The sequence below is a fragment of the Triturus cristatus genome, chromosome 7 (genome assembly GCF_964204655.1).
Source record: "Triturus cristatus chromosome 7, aTriCri1.1, whole genome shotgun sequence".
In the NCBI taxonomy this organism is placed as follows: domain Eukaryota; kingdom Metazoa; phylum Chordata; class Amphibia; order Caudata; family Salamandridae; genus Triturus; species Triturus cristatus.
This window is the reverse complement of record NC_140590.1, coordinates 1,277,205,585-1,277,222,770: the sequence shown is the minus strand read 5'-3', so window position 1 is coordinate 1,277,222,770 and position 17,186 is coordinate 1,277,205,585. Positions and strand designations below refer to the sequence as shown.

At 51.3% G+C, this 17,186-nt stretch overlaps 1 protein-coding gene across 2 annotated transcripts in view; it reads right to left on the bottom strand.

Moving 5' to 3' along the window:
- Positions 1-17,186, bottom strand: part of MVP (major vault protein) — a 375,877-nt gene that overhangs the window by 132,329 nt on the left and 226,362 nt on the right. Inside the window, exon 1 of one of the 2 annotated variants that reach the window (XM_085618813.1) lies at positions 7,213-7,350. The exons of the other annotated variant lie outside the window; for it this stretch is intronic. The gene's annotated coding sequence lies outside the window, so the exon portion shown is untranslated. Of the gene's footprint in view, positions 1-7,212; positions 7,351-17,186 lie in introns of those variants that run through there. 2 annotated transcript variants of the gene reach the window in all.

Here is a 17,186-nt window from a genome sequence, read left to right as displayed (position 1 = left end):
CCGTACAAATTCACTGAAAAAACCATAGGTTTCACACACGTTATAGTTAGGAATTAGCATTTAAAAAACCTTGCAAATTCACTTAAAAAACCATAGGTTTCACACATGTTATAGTTAGCTGTACATTTCACTCGTAAAAAACCAATGAAATTCCACGTTATAGTTAGATCAGGTAACTATAACTTGCGCGACCGCAATCCACAATGTGTCATTTCAGATGTCATCATTGATGTGATGAGTGATGTCACTGACCATGTCATGAGTGATGTAATATGTGACGTCATCAGCAGTTTATTGTGGGCGCGCAAGTTATAGTTACCTGATCTAACTATAACGTGGAATTTCATTGGTTTTTTACGAGTGAAATGTACAGCTAACTATAACATGTGTGAAACCTATGGTTTTTTAAGTGAATATATATATAGAAGAGAATTCTGGGTAGTTCTTAAGTTTAGGTGGGAGGCAGCTTCTGTATAGAGCACCCTCAACACCAGCGACACTCTAGATCTGCTCACCTCAAATGTCTGTTTTTCTATCAAAGTCTTTAAGCATAGGATTAGCACAGTGCTATCCACGCCGAGATAGAAAGGGACAAAGACTTTTGCCATTTCTACAGCAAAGTCTTTAAGCATAGGACTAGCACAGTGGTGTCCTTGCCAAGCTATTTACCACCCCTGGCACAGTATTACAGCTGTGGATTGGTAAAATACCATCCAAGCCAACCTGGAATGAAGAGCACTGTGCTATTCCTATGCATAATGTATACGTCACTCTAAGCCTGCAAAGGTTTTCTTGTGATATATATATATATATATATATATATATATTAAACAGGGGCTCAATCCTCAAATTTGCCTGTTGGAGGTGGCCTCATCACTCTTATCCACTGCCCCCCAAAACATATCTTTCAGAGACGCAAATGATGTGCGATGGTAATGTTGAAAGGTGTTTGGAAATCATCCCCCATGTACTTCCTCGAGCCAAGACACACCCTACGCAACGGATTTTTTCAAACAGTGCTCCTGCCTTTGACCTGTCAGCTAAGGCATAAAAGAGATAAGCCCTCGAGAGGTGCAGATTGTGGCGGCTGCACACAAGGGTGTGTGCTGGCGCCGCCGTACAGCCTTCCCAACTATCAGGAATAACGAGAGGTCACGCCTGCTTGGGGGATGGCAAAACGTCACCGCCACAGACAATTAAGCGTTCACGGATTCAGTGAGTGCACGGATTCAGTGAGTGCACAGCTTCAGGGGTGTGGAAGTTCCTCACTTTGCCTCAGGGACCAGGTGAATATGTTGGGTTATTTCCTTGGGTGTCTCGGAGACTCCTGGAAGGGCTGACTGACTGCTGCCTGCGCTCTCAGGCATCGCATGGAGGTCTCCTCTCGGGTGCGCGCGGGGTAGAGATGTCTCAGGCCTATGGCTGCCCAGCAGCTGGTCTCACTGGCTCTAACGACAGTTCAGGAGACCTCACTGCGGTTTCGTGATGATTTCAAGCTCGTACAAACCCCAAACTGAGTCAGCGTCCCCCACCCAACCGGTCTTCTACAGTGCGGTCTCGGGTATTTCACAACCACAATGCAGTTATCTCCCTCGGTGGTTGAATCTCTAGACTCGCCATCTCGGGGCCTCAGGATTCCCCCTGCGCGTCTCTTCTTCCCTGCTGGCCCCATGGAAACTGAGAGACAAACAGAGCCGCTCCGGGGCCAAGAGGGCGGTCTGCCGCCTCCCAAGTCCTGGCGCATTAACATGTCCGGTTTTGGGTTCAGACTCATGCGCACGGCAGGCCTAAGAGGCTAAACATTATTTGTGAGCCGAACAAGGCTTAACCAGCCCCGAGTCCGGCCTAAATGGATAAGCACACACCTACAAACCCCCCAACAAATCAGCACTAACCCCACAGAGCTCCCCCAACAGATCGGCACAAACCCAGACATAGGGCAACTCTGGTAAACCAGGTTATCCCTGCGGTGCCAGTAAGTGCGTGCACACTACCCACCCACCTCCTCAAAACTACAGCATAAGGCCTGTGTTTGTCAATCCTGTAAAAGGCCTCCCATTGCGCAACAAACACAGAAAACAACAGGTCTCCAAATACCGACATAGTATGTACCTGCACTGCCTAAGAAAGTGCCAATCTGGTATGAAGCCCTGCCTCCTTTTTTCAGTAATTCTTTTCCTGGTAGCAAATGTGGTATCTCTACTGGTATCTAACCAGGACATTTTAATAATATAGTCATTGCCTTATAGGTAGGGAAGAGGGACTGTTTTGTTGGACCACCGCTCAAATTAATTAATATTGCCCTATACTAATTCCCCACTAATCCTTTTTGGGTTCCGGAGTAGCGTGCTACTCGTTGAAAAGCGCTCCAACGACTCGTGGGGGGGGGGGGGGGGTCCACCCAGGGCAGCACTCTTTTTTGGGGGGGGCGGAGGTGAGCAAGTTGTGTCTGTCTGCCCCCTCCATCCTGAACAAGTCGTCTGTCGGTCGTCGCCACCCGCTCTCACCTGCACCGAGCGGCAAACTTAGGGACCGCCCCGGGTGGCAGCAGGCACTATATACATACAACTACAATAAATAATCCCGTTAGTTTCTGATTTAGCTTACGGTTCACCATGTACCCGGGACAGAATAAGCTGTGCACACCGCAGACATATGGGGCACAGGGTAACATTACCAGTACCCCTCGACAGTGTTTGGTAGTATTTGAGCAATCCTGCCCAGGCCTGCTCTTACCCCCACACAGACATCCTGTGCCCCATCGCCAATAGGCATTTAAGTGCCTCCTCAATCGCAAACAGGCCTGGCATTGCCCTTCACAGGCCTATCTGCCAACATCGTTGCCGTCTGGCTCAACCTCCACGTTTCGACCCCTGGACTTCAAATAGGACAACCTGACTTGTTCTGGGGGGTGCATTGGTTGCATCCACCGAACCAGCTGGACGGACACATCTGACGAAAATGATTTGTGACTGAAGAGCCCCTATGTGGATATTGGTGTCAGCCCAACCTGGCCACACCAGACCTTGTAATGCCAAGCATCTGCAGCATACCTGTCCTTGATACAGACTGCCTGTGCCCCTAAGGCCTAACAGCGCCTGCACAGTACACAAAGTCTACTAAATCCCCGTCACTCGTCTAACCAGTTGCACTTAAGCACCTCCCCCACCCGGGTCTGGCCAGCAGGCATGTCTGGTAGCAGGGCTGTACTGAACCAGGGTTGGACTGGTCTATAGGCAGGGTCTCTAATTATGAGGTGGGGAGACCAAATTATGCGGCAAAAAGGCAAATGATGTGACCTAAAGGGGCACAATTTGTGATAACATTACTTCTTAATTTTGTGATTTTTCTAACCATAGCACTATCTGGGCAAAGGTTTCATCTTATTAGTACCAGTGCAACATCCAAAAATAGCAGTAAGCAACTGAAAAATAACCAGTAAACCTTTGCAAAGGCACTGCGAGGCAAGAAGGGTCGCCGCAATTTTATTGACTTTTGACCCGTTTGAGCTAAAAAAAAAAATAGTTTTGTTTAAGTAGGCAGATTATGTAGCAGATGATGAATTATGTGGCAAATCCATAATTATGTGAGAAAACGCTGTGGTCACAGAATCGCATAATTCCCATCTAGTGGTTAAGGTCGTAGACTTTTATTACAAGGGGGGGCAGTTGGGGTTAGTTTACATAGCTATACAAGAGCTGCAGAGTTTCAAGAAAGAATGGAGTATATTATTTTGTTATCACACCAATTAAGAACGCCCTCGTTGGGGGTATTTGGAACCAAGATGCTGGGCTACACAAGCAGATACTTTACAGCTATAAGGTATCTAACTGTAAACCATAGTAAGAGGTGGGCAAATGAAAGTAATTTTGCACTACTAATGTACGGTATTGGTTATCAGAAACATCAATAACATTTGTTTACAAAAAAGAAAAAATTGATACTCAAAGTACGGCCCAAGAGTCGCATGCGGGGTCCCCTGGCTGGGCTTCTGTTTACTCAACTCAGTATTAACAATAAAAATGTTAAATAAACAGACAAGCATTTATTTAAAGGATAATTGATGTTAAAGGAAAGATGTAACTAGGGAGTCCTGCACCACATAACTTTAGGAACACCTTAATTTTTAAAGACATCTTGCAGCAAAAGTATAAAAGTATGACAAAGTCTCTTCAACATTGTATTTAACATGTAGACCTCCTTTACACCGTACTACATCAGATTATGTCAGTGCAATGAGAAGTATTCATTTAAAAGTGAGTTTTCAAACATGAATTTATAAGCGTTCTCCCCCCCCACATTAATAATTCAAATAGCAAACTAAAGAGGCCAGTCAGTTGTAATGAAATGAAAATAGAATGTGTCGAGCACAACTAATACCCTGGGGTGTCTAGGCACCAATCCTATATAAACTCCAGCACAAGCAAGAGTCCAGGAGCGGATGGATGTTTACTAGTTAAAAAGCCACGTTATTAAACTTTTCCTGAAGTCAAGCAGGTTTGATTTAGTCTTAAGTGCTAGTGTTATGTGCACTATTTGGGTGCCCTGGGTTCCTATTATACACAAACATTATAGTTTATTAAATAAAACACAGGAGAAGGTTATCTGCTGCACACATCCTGAAGTCATGTATTTCAAATCCTCTTATACGAAGAGGGAAAATGAAATAAAACAATTAACTAGGATCACACAATTTGGTAAAGTGGGGAAGCCGGGATTAATCTCATGTTTTCTGGTTTCACATTGTTCAATTCAGCCACTACATATATATGCTTCACTTACCCTACACCCAATTTACTGCCAATCCCTCTCAAGCCCCCCCCCCCCGCAGGCATGATGCGGCTCTCAGTCCCATCACAGACCAAGTTTTTTGGACCCTGGAAAAACGTTTGCAAGTACAATCTAGCAATGCCTGAAGGACTGGTCTGACAGGTCAGTGTGTGAGCTACTTTTGTGGCTGTTTGGTATCCTGTTTTATGGTCTGGTAAGCTGTTTTTAGGTCGAGCATTCGAGACCTCTTGTATATACTTTAGTATATACTTATTATATACTTATATGTGTATGTATTATGTGGGCTCTGGAGATTAGCCCTAGGACTTGCCTGCTTCCGCTTAGGGACTTTTTTTCTGTTCAACTGCCTCCATTTAACTGTCTTGATAGAAAATGACCAGCAGAGGTCAGTAAAATACTTCCTGCTGAGAGATTCTTTTTGTTATTTTTCTAGCAACTACATCTATTTAACTTTCTTGATAGAAAACGACCAGCAGAGGTCAGTAAAATACCAGAATCACTTTAGCATTCTCTAGATTCCAGTACATAGAAATGGTCTTCTAGGAGCACCGGTAGACAATATTTTTTTCAAATCTGGCATTTTCAGTGATATGACCACCGAAGGCCCTGATTTTATATTAAAAACAGAGCTTTGGACTATACCATTTTCTGCTGAAAGGCAATATTTCTTTCCATGTGTTCCCATACCTGGCGTGTCACGCAGTTTGGTGCTTACTTTCACTCCATGTTAAAGAACAGTAGATGTTTCAGCACCCAGGCTGATGTGCTGTATAGCTAAATACATATAAGGTCCGAAAGGCGAGACCGATTGCATTGCAAATGCTTGTTTCCGCAGACATTAAAACAAACATTGAATGCAGCAAGCACAAATGCACGCAGTTGCTCATTTCTTGCAAAACACATGCACATGTGTCTTTACAAGTTGAATACTGTCTTGATTTGGAAATGTGGGCAGCTTGCATTTTGGTGCCCGGGCCTATTTTCTGTCAAATTCCGACCCGGTACTAAACTGCTGAAACAAGGATACAGAGCTGTCAAGTTTCTTAGGTCCATCCATGACGAACTCAAAGTCGAACTTTTTTCTTCGACTTATGGTACATGTTGGTTTATAAGGCATGTTCAACAAGACTGCAAATATCAAAACGCAATGGGAAAAAATCTGGACTAGGTGTCCTCCTCACAGATGGAACTGAGAAACCTGAAGCTCTGAAGAGGTCAACCAGGTACTGATACATCCAAGAGCCCTCAACCATAGTCAGACACCGAAGTTTAAGTTTAGCCCCAGCGCAAGTAGTGCTTAATTTGTGGCGGTGGCTGCAGGTGATGGGAACGGAAACTAATTTTTGGGACCAGAAATTATTTTTCTTTACATACTGACCCATAAAGGGGCGTAACGCACACCCTGCAGCGCAGACTGACTCAGGGCTAGGTACAAAAAAAAAAAATCAAAAAATAAAGAAAAAGATAAGAAAACCGTGACACGTTGAAAAAGCATGGTTGAAAAGAAATCTCAAGGATGCCATAAAGAAATTGGCGGAAGTGTAGGGTCAAGGCTAGTCAGCCTTGATATTGGGCGATCACGCAATTTCGCAGCGACTTCGGCAAACTTTAAAGAAAATATTTGGGTCCATTCACTTATTTTTTATTATTATTCTTATTTTAACAAATTAACCTTGGGAAGCAGGTGGTAGTCAAGGGCGTTACCAGGGGATAGGTCCCGCTCAACAAAAGGCCGCGTACAGCCCGCGGCACTCAAGCAATGAGCAGCACTTACACCAGCCCAGTTAATCGCTGAAGGCACAACTGTGTAAGCAGCCGACACTTTATGCTTCCATAGACGCGGCCCTGAATACGGCCGGCTCCCCGGCCCTGCCACCAGAAGAGGAGCACCAACTTCGCTTGTTATACAAGACTTTCATGCCCAGAGGCATCAGATTTAATTGAAATAATTCGTCTGCAGCCCAATTACTTTATAGTCACAGCCCCAACAGGTGACTGACACTTCCCTGCCCAACAGACCTATTCATGTGCCCGACAAAGCCATGTAAGAACAGTGCAAATATATCACTTTTAAATAAGGAGGGGGTAAAAACGTACTTGGACTACAGGCTGGTTTTTACGTCGTCTAAATGGACGTTTGGGGGAATCCCTTCCTCCGTAACCCCGCCCCCTTAAAACTACCCAGAAATAACGAGTTACTTCAGGGATCTCCAACTCCGGGGATCACACCTCTTGCTGGATACCCTAAAACCGCGTCCCTTCCGGTTGGTGGTACGCTCCACTATCTATGAAGGAGGGGACCCCCGTCTAATATCGTATTGGGTCTTCCCAATCTTGGTCACGCCCCTCCCGTTCCCCCATGACTGAGATGGTCTCTCTGGGAGGTGGGGCGTAGAGTCTGTGCCTGAGAGGGGTCTTTACCTGCAAGGAGCTGTTCCACGTCCTACCGTCCCTTCCGCAGCAGGAAAAGCACGCAGCAGCCGCACCACTCCCTGCACCCAGCCGGAGAGGAGCCGAGGGGAGGGGGAGGAAGAGGTGGGAGGGATCTAGGAAGAAGGAGGAGAGAAGAGGTCTAGACTAGAGTTTAGAAAGGGACGGTGCGAGTTGGAGAACACGAGGGTGTTTAGATGGAGGGGACATAGTACTGAAATATGGCAGGGGTACGACGAGAAAACGGGTTATCTAGGGGTTCGCGTGAACCAGACCTTTCTCGGCAAGGGAAAGCTCCCCCAGTGATCTGGGCCCGAGGCTACTGTATATGCTGGAATGGAGCAGCTCACGAAAAAATTGAGTTTTGCAGATGGATGAATTGTTTTATTGTACGCCACTGGAGATAAGCACAGGAAGAGGGCTGAAGTAATTGGGGGGGGGGGGGGGGGGTGGGGGTGGAGAGTAATGGTTTGCCAGGGGATGTGGTCCGTCGGCTAGACTGCCGACTTTAGTGCTGGAAACCAGGGTTCGAGCCTCGGGGTCGCGTCCGCATCCTGTGATTCTGGGCAAATCACTTAATCTCCCCCTGCCTGAATGTGTAATGTAAATACGGTGCTCGTGTAAAGCGCTCCAATACCTTCGGGTCGAGTTCGCGCTATATATATATATATACAAAAAAAGAGAGGTGTAGAACAGAGAAAGGAGGAATAGAAGAGGTACAGAAAATAACTAAGTTAGATGGCGAAGGGGTAGTACACGGGGAAGGGTTATAGAAAGGTGAATGGATTGTGAGCATGAAGGTATAGAGAGTCGGTAAAGGAGAGATAAAGTGACGTACGGATTGAAGAGAGATTGGAAAGATGAGGTATAGGAGAGGACAATGCAGAGAGGGACGGTCACCTATAAAGAGCCCGAGAAGGGGCACTGTACTTTGGGAGATTAAGGGGGGAGAGGGGGGCAAGCCGACACCAGACACTTTATTGTGTGTGAAAAAGGCCGCTTTATTGAAACAGGTGCATATCACAATTTAACTCCTTGGCCACTGCCTTACAAAACTAACGCCTCGCTATACAATAACCTCCTGACCCCTTGTGTTTTCCCCCCACCCCTACGATCCCCACATCATTTCCCCCATCCCCCCAAAATACAACATAACCTTCCATAACCAACATATAACCCAATCCTACACCATGTAACCTTTCCCAACTCCCAAACTCCCCTGACCGTAACCCCTACCTGCCTTTAGTGCAACTGTAACTAACCAACCTCTAATCTAAACTTATCCAACCTGTCTACCCTTTACCTGTCCCTGGACCCACATTACCAAAACTCTAACAACAAACTCTAGCCAATCCCGGCCAACTGTCAACCACCCCGCCACCCAGGAAAAGGGGGGAAGTGTCGGCGACTGCGCCTCTTCCTCCCCTTTTTCTGCCCCCCCAACGCGCCGCGACCCCGCATGACCTAACGCCTATACACTCCCAACAGACGCGCCAGCACTTCTCTCAACTCCAAAAGATACAGATCCATTCCCATCCTGGACAAGTGCACCCCATCATCCCTGAACATCTCCCTCGCATCGTATCGAATGTCCCCGTGTGCCACGCGGTCAATCCCCAAATGCCGACAAAACCTCACCATCTCCGTATTAAGTTTTCGCCGCGCCTTATCTACCGCACCTGGGTTCACTGCCCCCCTCCAACTCCTCCGGGGGACAAACTCTGTCCACACGATTGAACAACCCGCCCATCTCTCTTTAATCAAAGCCAGGTCCTTCTTCATCGCCCGCATTAGTGCCAACCCTGTCTCCCTTACCATATCGTTTTCCCCCAAATGAAGAACCAACACGTCTGGGCACCGACCTGCCCTTAAGATCCCATTCAACACCGGCACCAGTTCCTTCCAACGCATCCCCCCCCTACCCCTCCACCCCACAGAGAACACATCTTTGTTGAAACCCAACCGTTCCCCAAAATAGCTCTCCTGTGCCTGCAATTGGGCCCTCCTCACGAACGAGTGCCCCACAATCCAGATAGACATTTCTCGGGCCAGGGGTCCCATAACCGATCCTGAAAAGAAAAACAAGAATGAAAACCTGACCACAACCACTGAAAAGCTCCGCTGTACTGTGTAACGTCCCCTTTCTCCCCATTTTTTTTTTATTTTTTTTTTTATTGTGTCGCCCCCCCCCCCCCCCCCGTCTCGCTGCGCACGTAACGCTGGTAGCAATTCGAAGACCACCTTCCCAACTTCATGATTTCTTCCCTGCCCCAACCCCTCGCATGCGCCTCCGACGCCGCCCCAATGCGAAACGAGTGCGTGCCAAAACCCTTTTCTTCGACCCCCAGAGTCCTAAGTGCTTTCCTCAGAATTGCCAGTAATTGCGAAGCTTTAACGCCTCGCCCCTGCTGATGGGAGAAGACCAGTCCCCCCAGACCCCCCGCGCACGCTCTCCATCGCATACCCCAGCGGAACGGACACACCCTCGGGGATCGCCCTTTCCTCAACGTAACCCACTTCCCCCGACTCTTCTGGTCTGTCTTTGCCTTTCGCAGCCAAATGCTCACTACCCGTTCCCCAAACGATACCTCCTCCCAAGTCAAACCCTGTTCCCCTTTCGCCCCCAGAAGCTCTGACACCCGAAACGCCCCAAAAAACATCCAAGACATGAGCGTGGCGAACAGCAAGGCCTCCCCACTGTCCCAGCACACCGCTGGCAGAACCCCCATCACCCTACCTAAGAGCTCCCATGACAGAGGCCTCCGCACCTTGGCCACTCTCCCACATTCCCGCGCCCAGCCTTCCAAAATCCGCGCCCCCAGCTCCCCCGCGGATGGCGCATAACCCCACAACAGTTTGCCGATGAACGCAACCCCCGCCAACTTGCCCACTATCGTCACCCTTGTCAAACCCCTCTCCACCAAATCCAGGATAAATTGCACCACGTCTTCCCGTCTCTCCGCCTCGGAGGCCCGCCATCTCGCCCCCGCGCGAACAAACTCCTCCCATGCCGCCCTGTATGCTAGTTTCGTTGACCGCGCCAATGAACCTAGAACCAATTGTAGCATCCGGTATTGCCTACTTCCCAGAGTTGGTTCGGCATCCTGGTCGGGTTCACGTCCGCGTCCTTGGCGAGCCCACGGAATCTCCCCCACTGTGAACGAGACAAAGCATCCGCAATGTCATTGTCCACTCCTGGCACATGCACCGCGCGAAACGCAATATCATGCCTGAAACACCCCAGCACAAAAACCCGCAACAGCTTAAGCACCTGCGCATCCCTTGCCGACTGCCTGTTCACCACCTGGACCACTGCCATGTTATCGACCCTGAACGTGACTTTTTTGTGGGCCAGCAAACCCCCCCACAGTGTGACTGCCACCACTAAGGGAAAGAATTCCAAAAACGCGATGCTCCTGCCTCCCTCTAACCAGTCCTCGGGCCAGGGCTCCGCACACCAGCTCCCCTGCCAATACAGACCAAATCCCTTGCTCCCCGCTGCATCCGAGAAAATCTGTACGTCCCATACCATGTCCACCTCCCTCATCAAAGGCACCCCATTGAACTGGTGCAGGAAAAACTGCCACATGCGCAAGTCCTCTCTCACCCCTGCTGACAACCTCACGTGATGGTGCGGAGGCCTCTGCCCCTCCAGTGCGCGCCCCAGTCGCCTACAGAACGTCCGCCCTACTCTGACCACCCTACACGCAAAATTGAGATGTCCCAGCAACACCTGTATGTCCCTGACCGTCACCTTCTGTCGTGCCAACACCCCGGTCAGCAAACTCAACATGTTTTGTTTCTTTTCCTCCGGGAGGCGTGCCTCCATGCGGACCGAATCCAATTCAATACCAAGGAAGGCCAGTGCCGTACTGGGGCCCTGCGTTTTTTGTGGGGCCAGCGGCACGCCCATGTCCCCCATGATCTCATGGAAGCTGTCCAGACCCTGCTGGCAGTCCGCGGAGTCTGAGGTGCCGACAAAGAAGAAGTCATCCAAGTAATGTGTCACCCCTTGGTGACCCGTTCGTTCCGTAAACAACCATTGTAGGAACGTGCTGAAACATTCGAAAAGTGCGCAGGACATGGAGCAGCCCATCGGCAATGCCTTGTCCACATACCAGTGACCGCCGAATTGTATGCCTAACAGATCCCAGTCATCTGGATGCACTGGCAGCAGCCGGAAAGCTGACTTGATGTCGCACTTTGCCATCTGAGCCTTTGCGCCCGCGGACACCACCAGTGCCATGGCCACGTCAACCGATGAATAGGACACAGTGGCCGCGTCTTCCGCAATAAAATCGTTGACCGACCCACCTTCTGGCCATGACAAATGCTGAATGAGGCGAAACTGGCCTATCTCCTTTTTAGGTACCACCCCGATGGGTGACACAATCAGATTGGGCAAGGGCCACTCGCAAAATGGTCCCGCCATGCGGCCCTCTTGCACCTCCCTGTCTAGTTTTGCCTGTACCACTTGTGGATGCTCCCTCGCTGATCGCAAATTATCTGCCCATCTCCGGACCCTCGGCCCCTCGTACCCCAATCTGAACCCCTCTTTGAACCCCAATCTCAGTGTTTCCGCCGCCGCCCTGTCCGGATAGGCCCCCAACGCCCCCACCAACTGCTCTACCCTAACCGGAGTATGAGCCCTTTGCCCCAGCCCCTCTCGCCCCCCTCCCTCCCCCTCCCTGCTGTGACTGCTGCTGGGCTCCAGCCTTAGGGGTTCCCGACTGCCAATGCTGCCCGCTCTGGCCCAGGCCTTGTGTCCCCCAACACTTGACCAGCGGGTGTCGCTTGCCGCAGCCCGAGCATTCGTGCCGAAACTTACAATATTCTCTCGTGCATAGGCCTTTGTTAAAGTCCCAGCAAGCCCCTTTGTCTCCTGTCGTCCCTCTGCCGGCTCCCCCCACCCCCCCGCGGGTGGGACCCCCTCGAAAGGGCTGGTACACAAGCGGCAGCCCACTGGCAGTAAAGATAGTCTTCCCCGACCCCGCCAGGCCCATGGTATGCTGCCATAAATCCGTATCCAGCTCTCCCCATTTTGCCTCCGCATCCCATGCCATGCGCGCCCGGAATTCCTCATCATACTGAGCCCAGGCATATCCACCCCCCGTAATCTGTGCCTTCCTAATGACGTCCATGTATTTGAACATGGCCACTGACCTCTCCGGAAACTTCTCGCAATACACGCTGGCATATATCAGAAAAGCCGCTGTCCAGTTTTCTATTGTCAGCGGCACCTTAGGCCTCTTTGCGAGCTCAAATTCCTCTTCCTTCGAACCCTCTTTCGCCCTGACCTCCCTGTGCAGGAGTTTGAGTATCTCCACATACTCCCCTTTCCAGATCCGTTCCTTTGTAGCCAACATCAAGTGCGCCCCCAAGGGCTTGGTCACTCCCATATATGGTAACCGCTTTACCTTCAATTCCTTACTCTCCAGTTTTGTCTCCTCTGCCTTTGCGTCCCCTGTTCCCTTCTCACTTGTCCCCTCCTTCTTGGTCTGTCCGCTGTCGCCCTGCCCTACGCCGTCCGTGCCCACAGCCACATCAACCACATACGTACCTTTGCGCAATCTTTCCCCTACGTCCCCCTCCGCCCCCGCCCCCCCCACCCCTCTCGACACCATCCTTGGCCGCCCGAGCAAATGTGCATTACCTGGCGCCAATGTCTCCGTCCGTCGCTCCTCCCGGCGTCCAGGCCTGGGGGCCGAGCTGCTTTCCCACCTGGATGTCCGACCCGTGGGCTGCGCCTGGCGTCGTGACACCTGTAAGAAACTATCCACAACATTACTCGGCCCCCCGTCCCTACCGTCTCCCACCTCACGCAACTCTCCTTCCTCCATACTCTCCTCCTCATAGTCCAAAGTCTCCTGCCCCGCACCTTCAGCGCTGCCCGCTGGTAGTGCCACCTGTCTCCGTGATACAAACAAAGTTTCCTCTCCGGCGTTCCTCCGGCGCTGTCCCCCGGGGCGCTGTGACCCCGTGGGTGTTGGGGCTGGCGAGCCCGTCACGGGCCTACTTGTGCCAGCCGCGGCGGGATCCCTCGCCGGTACTGGGCACGCCGCCCGAGGCTCCACCCTCCCTTCTCCTTGGCGTCGCCAGGCCGCTCCCAGCCCTGCCAAGTCCGGTACCCCGCGATGCTCCTATTGTCGCTCCGCTACCTGCAAAGAAAATGAATGGTCTGGTGTGCTGGGCCTACCTATCTTCCTTCTCCCATCCCATCCCCGCTTGCCAGCCCCCGACGACTCCGCGACCCACGCCTTGCCCACCGCGCTCAAATCCCCCACTTCGACGTCCTCCCCAGCTCCGTCGTCCCCGTCACTCCACTCCCCCTGCCCACTCCACCCCAACCCCTGCCCGCTCGGCCCCCCCCCAACCGCGCCACCCCCTACGCCTCCCCCCCCTCCCCCCCATCTCTCCCGTACCTGCGCCCTTGGCCTCCACCCCCGAGGCCCCCCCCAAACCCTCCGCCCACGACTCAAAAATATCCAAGCCGTCCCAGTCCCTCTCGCTGCCCTCTGACTCAAATAACACGGGGGATTCCCCACCTGTCGCATCCCCCCCCAGGACCCCCCCTTCCGGGCCCCACCCTCCGTCGTCGCACTCCGCCAAGCCCCTGACCCCTACGCTCCCCCCCCACTGAGCTCCCTTCTCGCCCCCCCCGCCCCTCCCCGATTCCCCCCCTGTCGCCTCCTGTCCCGACGCGATCGCCCCCCCACTTAAGGCCGTGCCCCCCCCCTCCCCTGCCCCGCCGCCTGCCGCCTATCCTGCCAATCCACTCTATTCCCAGCCAGGCCCGAGCCGCCCACCCCCCCCCCGCCCCCCCACCACCCTCCCCCATTCCGCTACTTCCCAACTCGGGGCCTCGTGTCTCCACGCTGTGCCTGCCCCATAAACCCCTTCCTGTGTTGCCGTCTCGCTAGGGCCTTCCCCACACCTTCCATCTCCCTCCTCCTGCTCCGCCCGCCCCCGCGCGCTCCGCGATCCTGTCATCGGGCATGCCCGGCCCTCGCTCGAGCGTCTCTTCGCCCCAGCCGTAACCATGGCAACGGCCGCTACCCGGCTCGAGGAGCGGCCCGCGTAGGACCTGGGCCTCTCACGTGAGGCGTCCTGGGCCTTCCCCCGTCGCGCCGCTCGTCCCCGCCCCCTCCCCGCCTCCAGGCCCCTAGCACTCCCATCCACACCCGACGCAGACCCGGAGGCGGCGCTCCTGGCATATGCGCCGCCTCGAACACTCACCGCTACACGCGACGGACTCCCGGGTGGCGAACAAGCCGCGACGGCGGCCGCCACCCCCGCGGACGCGCGCCTCGCCGGGCGCTTCGTCCAATTGGCCTCCTGGACCAGCAAGTCCATCCTCCCTGCCTCGCTCAACAACCGGATAGCCTCCAGAACACGGTAGTCGCCGCAAGACATGTCTCCAGGTACTTCTAATACTCCTACTCTCGCCTACTACTACCCAACAAACTTCAAGAAAAACTTTAAGCTAGCGCACCCAGCCACCAGGTCACCAAACCTAAAATGGTGGCTGGGAAAGCGCGCGTTTCCCTTATAAAACCCTTGGGCTACTACCCCTGGATTTGGGCTACATTTGGGCTATCCCTCAAATGTAGCCCAATTACTTACAAAATGGCCGTTCGGCCACGCCCCCCTCTCCCCCCTCCCAACCTGCCCGGGCGGCAGACCTCGCGGTGCTCGGCTGCCCCCCAGGCTCCCAATGGGGATGGGGTATATAGAGTGGGGTCTAGACGAGGAGAAAGGAGTATAGAAGAGTAGTGTCAAGATAATTGCGGAAAGTAGAGGTAAAATGATGGTGAGAAGAGGAGATAGAGATAAGAATTGTGGGGTGGAGGGATGAGGAAGGATAAGAGACCCCAAGGAAGAGGTGAGGAATGAGGAGAACGAGAGGTACAGATAATGACGTTATTAAGGAGAGAAAGGATGTGGGGACGGGCAAATGCAGTAATTCAAGCGTATTATTGTTATTTATGGAAATATACAATAAAGTTAAGCATGTGTGAGGGGAAGAGAGACCTGTGCAAGAAGTAGGGGAGGGCGGGTATAGAGACTGTCCGGGAAGGGGTGAGTGAAGCAGGTATGGAGGGGAGGATGTAGAAAATGTAAGCACAGAGCGGAAGGGGCCTGGAAGGTGAGGGTCTGCACTGAGGCATAGAATGTGGATGAAGGTCGGTGGAGAGGAGCGACACGTCCATGAGAAGAGGTAAAGTATCGGGAGGAATAGAGAGATTAGGAGGGAATACAAGTGATCTAGAGAGGGCCGTGTAGAGAAGGGGAGGCATACAACGCATTGGGAATGATGGAGTTATAAATGGACATGGGTGCTGAGGAGGAGCTATGCAGAGGAGGGATCGAGGACGGATGGAGGCTCTACACGAGGGGGAGGGAGGTGTCGAGGAGGGAAGTACAGAGGGGACCTTGATGTCTGAGAGGGAGCGCATAGATCAGGGAGATATAAAAAAGGCGAGTATTGAGGAGGTTAATTGTTAGTAGGTGAGGTACAGGAGACGGGGAAAGCCGGTAGCAAGCGGTGCAACCGTGAAACTAGTGTGTGAGTAGAGAAGCTGGGGCATTGAAGACGAGTGGTGTAGAAAAGGAATAGAGGAAGTGGGGGCGCAGAAAGGAAGTATAGCGTACCTTGGTGTGGAAGAATGTGTAGAGAATAGAGGGCATAAGGCGAAACAGTATAGAGATAGGGAGGTGCACAGAAAGTAGCGGAACAATGAACTAGAGTAGGGGTACAGAGAAGGGGTGCCAGAGGCAGGAAAACGATTGCCATTCAAGGAGGGACGCACAAATGAGGGAGCGTCAGAGAAGGTAAACTTAAAGCAGATGATGGGATGTTATCGGTCATTTGGCGTGACAATCCAGACGAGGATAACTGCTGTAAAACAGCTCGATAGTGCAGATATGGGGCTCTCAGCCGTGCCCGGCGCCCGCCTTTGTGCCATGCCAGTGAGTCATTTCCCAGCACTGGGCGTGACTCAGACCTCAGAAGACCATGTGACACGTGAAAGGATTATATGGCTGCTGAAGGGAGGGGCTATTAAGGTATGGAGTACAGGTCATGGGAGGGGTAGAGAAGGCAGGGGCGGAGAGAGGAGGGGCTGGGCACGGAGAGGCGGGGACTGAAGGGGAAGGAGCCAAGCATTGAGCATTGGAAGAAGAGCTGTAATATTGGTTTCCAGTCTCTCTCTCTCTCTCTCTCTCTCTCTCTCTCTCTCTCTCTCTCTCTCTCTCTCTCTCTCTCTCTCTCTCCCCGGAAAATTAAGTAACAACGGTAAACCATAAGGAGAAACAACAATACAATGTCTCACCATACAAGTACAGTCACTGCAGTTGATCCAACATGAAGATAAAAACATAGGTAGTAAATATCTATCCCTCTATTACAATCACAGATATAAAATTCTTAATTTTTAAACAATTTTTATTAAAATAAAGCACAGTCATCATTACAGTATCACAATGAAGTTCAAGGGTCATACGATACGGTCCATTAGCATTGGTACAATGTAAATATTAATGATTAAAGGTTACTAAATCGGGATCTCCTCATTGCCATAGCTTCAGTGGGAGAGGTACATATTTCACCTCTAAAATGGAGCAGTGGTTCTTGACATCTGTGGACCCCCACTTAATTATTACCGGAACCGGAGACCTTCAGTGAATTATTATTAGAATCTGAGAACCCCCCACGGAGACATTTCTGGAAGCCAGGGACCTGGTTTTAACCATTTTCGATACTTTGAACAACACCGAAACAAGCATTCATCAAATACACCAATAATGAAATATTTGATTTGATTCATAAGCAAATATAAACACATCTAAATTTTAATAGGAAGCTTAGAGTTTCTCTAAATTCAATTGAGGCCACTCATCCTCCATCCCATATTCTGTTTGATGCACTTGCACAGCTCCCAAATGGCAATATGAGAATACTAACT